Here is an 8,612-nt window from a genome sequence, read left to right as displayed (position 1 = left end):
CATGCAAATGGACTTTTGGAATCACTAGATTATGAATCATTTGATACTTGCAAACCATGCCTCATGGGAAAGATGACTCAAACTCCATTCTCCGGAACAATGGAGCGAGAAAATGACTTACTAGAAATAATACATACCGATGTATGCGGTCTGATGAGTGTTGATGCACGCGGCGAGTATCGTTATTTTCTTACCTTCACATATGATTTAAGCAGATATGGGTATATCTACTTAATGAAACACAAGTCTGAAATATTTGAAAAGTTCAAAGAATTTCAGAGTGAACTAGGGAATCATCATAACAGGAAAATAAAGTTTCTACGATCTGATCACGGAGGCCAATATTTGAGTTACCAGTTTGGCCTTCATTTAAAACAATGTGTAATTGTTTCACAACTCACGCCACCTGGAAAACCACAACATAATGGTGTGTCCAAACGTCGTAACCGTACTTTATTGGATATGGTGCATTCTATGATGTCTCTTACCGATTTACCACTATTGTTTTGGGGTTATGCATTAGAGACAGCCGCATTCACTTTAAATAGGGCATCGTATAAATCCATTGAGACGGCACCGTATGAACTATGGTTTGGCAAGAAACCTAAGGTGTCGTTTATTAAAGTTTGGGGATGCGATGCTTATGTCAAAAGGCTTCAGCCAGATAAGCTCGAACCCAAATTGGAGAAGTGTGTCTTCATAGGATACCCTATTGAAACTATTGGGTACACCTTCTACCATAGATCCGAAGGCAAGATCTTTGTTGCTAAGTTTGGGTCCTTTCTAGAGAAGGAGTTTCTCTCGAAAGAAGTGAGTGGGAGGAAAGTAGAACTTGATGAAGTAATTGTACCTTCTCTCGAATTGGAGAGTAGCATATCATAGAAAACCATTCCCGTGATGCCTACACCAATCAGAGAGGAAGCAAATGATAATGATCATGACACTTTAGATCAAGTAACTACAAAACCTCGTAGGTCGACCATAATACGATCCGCACCAGAGTGGTACGGTAATCTGATAACCCACAAGTATATGGGATCGCAACAGTTTTCGAGTGTAGAGTATGCAACCCAAATTTATAGATTCGACACAAGGGGAGACAAACAATATTTGCAAGTATTAGCAGCTGAGTTGTCAATTCAACCACACGTGGAAATTAATTATGTCCAGCAAAGTGATCAGTAGCACAGTAATATGATAGTTTTGATACTAATGATAACACATTAATGGGTATGGTGGACTCATCTAGAAAAACTTGGGTTTCAGGTTTTTGATGTACAAGCAGAATTCCCACTTAGTAAAGGCGAATGCTAGCAAATAGGTTGAGAAGCGGCCAGCTAGAGAGCAACAACGGTCATGAACATGCATTATGCATAAGTAACATTGGATACTAGCATGAGTAGGATATGAACACCGTGAACATAAATATCATAGAGACTATGTTGGTTTTGATTCAACTACATGCATGAACATGTGCCAAGTCAAGCCACTCGAACATTTAGAGGAGGATACCATATTATCATACTACAATACAATCATTTTAATGCAATGTTGACATCCAAGATAAGTCATTATTCACTCCTAGCTACTTATGCATGGCATGAGGAACTATAATCTATAATTGTTATTGCAAACATGCTTGATCATAGTAGGCTGAATAATCGACACTAGGTTAAACATATTTACAAAAAACAGAACAAGTCGAGTTCATACCCGTTTATCTCTGCCACGACCAGTTCATCGAATAGCATCATTATTGCCTTTCACTTGCACGACTGAATGATTTGAAAATAATAATAGTGCAAGTGTGTCGTGGACTAAGCTGGAATCTGCAAACATTTTATTCAAAAGGAGAAGACAAGGTAATATGGGCTCTTTGTCAGATCAACAATAGTGCAAATGAGAGCCACTCAACATTTTCATCGTGGTCTTCTCCTGGGTATGACTCAATAGAAAGAAAAGAAATTCAGAGAAATACACTTAAATATTTTTGGAGTTTTGGTTTTTCATAAACAAGCAAATGAAAAGAGAAAAGCAAAAGCGAGAAAGACTATTTACATGGGAAAGCTCCCAACAAACAAAAGAAGAATAAGGAAATCTTTTTGGGTTTTATTTTTAGTGCTACAACAATTTAAACTAGGAAGAAAAATAAAAAAGAAGCAAGCACATATTTTTGGATTTTCTCAAAGTTTTTCAAACACACAGAAGAAAGCGAGAAAATGAATCTAACATGGATAATACAATGAAAAAGTGTGAACACCGACAACTGGAATGAAATGTGTGAACATGAATGTAATGTCGGTGGAAATACGTACCACCCCAAGCTTAGGCTTTTGGCCTAACTTGGTAATCAGTCAGTAGCCTGTGTATTCCCCCAAGCAGATGCCTCAGCCCGCCGTGCATCCACAACCACTACATTATGAACTCAGGCCTCGCTCTCAAGAACATAATATCTTCCTCTATTATGAACATTAAAGAAAGCATGTGCAGGCAAATATGTGTCTACCACGGAGTCTGCATGGGTAAATAGGATCGTAGGGCAAAGGTGAAACACCCAGCCCTCTTGCTAAGCGTGTGGCATAAATTCCACCATAAAAATATCCACTACCAGTGTTGTGTTGTGACCTACGTGCAACAATTGCTCCAAGATTATGTAGCGACCAGACCTCAAACAGTCAGATCTCTGTGCATCAGTGTCATCCCTGGATCGGTAATGCTGACATGCATAGTACTTGAAGGATTTATAACAGAGTTGCAGTCACACACTTATTACTCCCTCTGTTCACTTATATAAGACGTTTTAGCAAATTCAGACAGTGTACTAAACAATTCAAACCCAGCTGTCTGAAACACCTTATAAAAGCGAACGGAGGGAGTACATCGAATGTCTCAAAAGAGAACTTATTATAATAAATATGGCTTAGGGCCATCTAATGACGATAACAGCGGAAGGCTTGGAAGATAAGTGAGTCCATCAACTCCAACGGCATCACTGAGTATAAGACCACGACCTAAGGCACCTTACTCGGCATCTGAAAAGTCTGCAACATGAACGTTGCAGCCCGAGAACGGGTCATGTCGTGGAATTAACATGTCAGATGTCCTTATGAAAGGACTTAGTCGCGGAGCCATTGCTATGGGTTAGCTTGAAGGGGTTAGACCGGACAAGGGACACGGGAGTTTTATACTAGTTCGGACCCTTCGATGAAGGTAAAAGCCTACGTCTTGTTGTGATGGGATTGATTGGGTTTCGATGACCAGGGAGCGAATATGCTTTTCATGAGTCTCGAGTTGTTCTCTGTCAACCTTGAACCGCCGTCAGGTCGTCCCTTTATATAAACAGGTTAACGCCCGGCCGATCTACAGAGTCCCGACGCCTAAGTGTCCGGCTCGGTTTCTCCTTTCCTAGCTTACAATACAAGTTACATAACCATGGTGGTTTGCCACTATGGTCCCTAATCTGCCTTTGGGCTCTGGGCCTCTAAGCTTCATTAGTAAAGCGCCATCTTCGAGGTCTTCGTGGGCTTCAAGGTAGTTGAAGGTGAACCGGCCCCTCCTGGGCGATTTACATCCAGTAGTTATATCCCCAACATTAGGCCCCAGATTGATTTGAACCTGTTCATGTCAATCCTTAAAACTTAAGAATTTCTGCGAGCATCTCCTTATATCTCTCATAAACCGCCATGATATCTTCTCCTGCAAATTTTGTTGAACCGCCACGGTGACGTCATCCTTTGGTCACAGCAACGGACCAACATGACATCATCTTCGTAAAAAATGATTAAAAAGATTCCTTCATTAATGATCTCCCGAAAATCGAGGCGTCAGCCGCGCCCACCTTGCCGCTTCAGGCTCCTTGATTTTTGCGCCTGTCACTTATCTTCCTGCCTCGTTATAAATACACCCGAAGGGTCCGTCCACTTTCTCCCCTTTCTCCTCTTCTTCCTCCTCGCGACCCGAAGAGCCCCAGCACCGCCGCCGCCGTCGACCTTCAAATCTGCACCAACCAAGGCCGCTGCATCACCCTGTCCGCACCAGAGTCCTTGCAATGTTCCTCCGCCACTGAGTGGCTCTGGTAAGTCCACTTTCCTGTAACCCTAGATCTCCATTAGGGCTTCGAGTTCATCTGTGCTCATCGCCGTTCTTCAGTTCTTCCGCGCCCTTCTCTTAGTCCTTTTACTGAGATTATATATGCGCCTAATAGCTTTGATCTGCGGTTAGAATCATATTGTTAGTTCACCATACCATAGCATCTTGCCGCACCTGAACGGACTCCGTCTGGATCTTTTTTGTTCCTCTTAGCGCCATTGTAGGGTTCAGAGAAATTTTCTCTTTTTAACCATGGTAGATCCAAAATTATTCTGCCAGATTGTGAAACTTGTTTCTGTAAACACTTAGTAGATTTTTGGACTCTGGCTCTTCTGCTTAGGTGCGGTTTAACCTTTAATAGTCAATCCGCCATACACCATTAGCCCTCATGTAAACCACCAACTGAACTTGAACGGCAATTTTTTGGTTTAACACTGAATAGTACACTTAAACCGTCAATTGTAAACCGTCCTTCATTTTTCATTTCACAGTTTGTCTTCCGAGATGACCAAACAATTCTCTGCTTGCAACTGGGTTCCGTCCCGGATCACGGAGACAAAAATCAACGGATATGTCACCACTGGCGCTTTGGCTTCAAAAAGGGTCCTTCATTGGCGAGTTCCGGGCTCTGAATGCCCACCCGAACCTCAAGATGGAGAAGTGATTGTATTTATGCAACACTTAGACCGGGGATTCAGCCCGCCCGGATCAAAAAAATTCCGGGATGTTCTTGCAAGCTTCCAACTCCATCCACAAGATATTGGACCGAACTCCGTGTCCAATATATGCAACTTTCAAGTGTTCTGCGAAGTTTACCTTCAAGAAGAACCATCTGTGGAGTTGTTCCGGGATTTTTTCCATTTAAACCACCGTACGGAGTTCTCTGATGGTCCCAACATAGAACTTGGTGGGGTTTCAATTTAGAAGAGGAAAGAAGTTGATTTCCCTCATGCAAAACATCATAGCCATCCTAAAGATTGGGACCAAACTTGGTTTTATTGCCGGAACACTGCCCCTGATGGAGAAAACCCTTTGTCGGGTTACCGCCCTCACCGGCTTAGCAATGGTCACCCATTACCTTCATGCTTAACCGCCGCAGAACGGAAAACTTATGCGCCTCAACTCGTGAAGCTCCGGGCTCTTATGGCTAACAGTTTGACTGGCATTGATCTTGTCCGCTGCTGGGTTTCTTGGGGCATTCTGCCTTTAAGCCGCTGCCCCGGATTGATGCATGAATATACTAGCAACGTCAAAGATCCTCAATGATATCATGAAATAGTAATGACGGACCTTGCAGTTATTGAATCTGTGAAGAAGATGCTTGACGAAACGATCTCTGCATGTAGCCAAACCGGGTTGCCACCTTTTTGCGCCTCCAATCAACCGCCAGCGGTAAAGTTCAGCTTAATGCTTGCTGATTCGCCTCCGCTTTAATAACGTGCTAACATCCCTTTGCTTTAATTTTACAGGCCAACAACTCCTTTTGGAAACGGAATAAACCGGCCAGGGCTCCTCGTGCAAAGACCAAGGCCACCAAGAAAATTGCCAAGAAGAAAACCGCCGAGTCTTCTGATCCGCCAGAAGATGTTGATGAATCGGATGCAGTGGTAGAACTTGACTCACCTGGTTCCTTTTTCATACACCTTATTGACAATCATTATTCCCAGGATAACGCAGAGGCCAGCCGTGCAGACCATGTTGAGGTAATCTCTCTTTCTTCCGAGTCAGATCTTGTGTCGGTTCAAAGAGTTCGCCGTGCAATTCGGAAAGTAAAACGCTCTCACCCCTTGCTCATTTGGATCCAAAATTTTCTTTGAAGACTATAGGACCTTGAGAAGAGGTGTGTACAGGGGGGGTGATTAGACACTAAGTACCAAAGTTGCAGTTTTTAAGTTTCTTTAAAGTTTAAGTGGAGTTTAGGCACAAGTTTAACATTCACAACATATAGCAAGCAAGCATGCAAAGAGTATATGAGCAGCGGAAAATAAAGCATGCAAGTTGCAAGAATGTAAAGGGAAGGGTTTGGAGGATTCAAATGGAATTGGAGACACGGATGTTTTTGGTGTGGTTCCGATAGGTGGTGCTATCGTACATCCACGTTGATAGAGACTTCAACCCACAAAGGGTAATGGCTGCGCGAGTCCACGGAGGGCTCCACCAATGAAGGGTCCACGAAGAAGCAACCTTGTCTATCCCACCATGGCCGTCGCCCACGAAGGACTTGCCTCACTAGCGGTAGATCTTCACGAAGTAGGCGATCTCCTTGTCCTTACAAACTCCTTGGTTCAACTCCACAATCTTTGTCGGAGGCTCCCAAGTGACACCTAGCCAATCTAGGAGACACCACTCTCCAACAAGTAACAAATGGTGCGTTGATAATGAACTCCTTGCTCTTGTGCTTCAAATGATAGTCTCCCCAACACTCAACTCTCTCTGTAGGATTTGGATCTGGTGGAAAGAGGGTTTGAGTGGAAAGCAACTTGGGGAAGGCTAGAGATCAAGATTCATATGGTAGGAATGGAATATCCTGGCCTCAACACATGAGTAGGTAGTTCTCTCTCAGAAATAGGATACTAGAAGTGTAGGTTGAGTCTGATGGCTCTCTCCACGAATGAAGAGGAGGTGGAGGGGTATATATAGCATCCACACAAAATCTAACCGTTACACACAATCTACCAAACTCGGTGGGACCAAATTGTTAAACTCGGTCAGACCGATTTAGCAAATAATGTGACCATTAGGGTTTTCGGTGGGACCGAAATGCAACTCGGTAGGACCGATTCGGTTAGGGTTAGGGCATAACGTAATCTCGGTGAGACCGATTACACAAACTCGGTGAGACCGATTTTGGTAATTTGCAAACCAGAGAGTTGGTCAGGCAAACTCGGTTTGACCGATTATCAAACTCGGTGGGACCGATTTTGATAATAAGTTAACCAGAGAGTTTGCATTGCAATCTCGGTAGTTCCAATTGCTCAAACTTGGTGAGACCGATTTTGATAATGGACATACACAGAGAGATTACAATCCCATCTCGGTGAGACCGAGATCCCTATCGGTGAAACCGATTTGCTTAGGGTTTGTGGCAGTGGCTAAGATATCCAAACTCGGTGGCGCCGGATAGAAAGAATAGGTGGAGCCGAGTTTGACTTTAGGTTTAGGACATATGTGTGGAAGTGGGAAAGTAGTTGAGGGTATTTGGAGCATATCACTAAGCACTTGAAGTAAGAGGCTCATTAAGCAACACCACATCCCTCCTTGATAGTATTGGCTTTTCCTATAGACTCAATGTGATCTTGGATCACTAAAATGTAAAATGAAGAGTCTTGAGCTTGAAGCTTGAGCCAATCCTTTGTCCTTAGCATCTTGAAGGAGTTCCCACATCCTTTAGTCCATGCCACTCCATTGTTGAACTTATCTGAAACATACTAGATAAATGTGTTAGTCCAACAAGAGACATGTTGTCATAATTGCCAAAACCACCTAGGGAGCACTTGTGCTCTCAATCTCCCCCTTTTTGGTAATTGATGGCAACATACATCAAAGCTTTAGATAAAGATATAAAGAATAGCAAGTAAAGCTTTGGAAATACATGTAACAAGCATAGGCTCCCCCTACATGTATGCAATCATCTGAATATGAAATATAGAAGCATGTGATAGCATAACCATGATAGAGCAGGCAATGTGTTACATGTATCTTGGCCATATGCATCAGAGCAAAGAATATTAAAGGAAATACCTTCATGCCCATGAGTCCTTCTTGCAAACAGTATGTACATCAGCAAGAATTCCTCATACACATGATTGTGATGCATATACTTACCTTGTAGTCTTGAGTTGGCTTAGGATGGAATGAACCTGCGTAAACAAGGTTAGATAACACAGGTGCATCTACTAGCCAGAGCAAACAGAAGAAACCACAAGAATACCAAGACTGGGATGACATGTAGAGAGTGAGTACTAAGTACCACATTGGATTAGACATGTCCCCAAGAGTAAAGATATGCAATGAATTTAAATGATTTCTTTCCCTTAGATGTCTTGCTCCCCCTGAATCTAGCATGGGATACTGGGAGAAGATAGGGAACAGAAAATCAGAGCCGAAAGATATAAATGAACAGAGCTAATGCAAACTAATGCAAATAAGCACATATGAACATGTCTTTCCCCTCAGTAAGACATGTGGCATCTCTCCTCTTGAACACCAAGCATCTGGGATCCTTGAGAGATACTTTCTACTGAGTATTCTCTCCCCCTGGAGATCTCTTTCTCCCCCTGAGGAGGTGATATATTCTCTGATGTGATCTCTCTCTAAATGATAAGCTTTGATGTGACCTCTCCCCCTTTGACATCAATTTCCAAGAAGGTTTTTCTAGAATCCGTCGAATGGGTATGGTCCTTGAGTCACAGCACAAGGGAAATGATAAAAATGTGATGCTTGTAGAGGACAAGATTCACTGAGTGGAGCTGGATCAGAAGAATCACAAAATAAGTGACAAACTGATTTTCCTGTTGTGAAGT

The sequence above is a fragment of the Triticum aestivum genome, chromosome 3B, assembly GCF_018294505.1.
Source record: "Triticum aestivum cultivar Chinese Spring chromosome 3B, IWGSC CS RefSeq v2.1, whole genome shotgun sequence".
NCBI classification, from domain to species: domain Eukaryota; kingdom Viridiplantae; phylum Streptophyta; class Magnoliopsida; order Poales; family Poaceae; genus Triticum; species Triticum aestivum.
The sequence above is the reverse complement of the archived record's forward strand: the minus strand, read 5'-3'. Positions refer to the sequence as shown.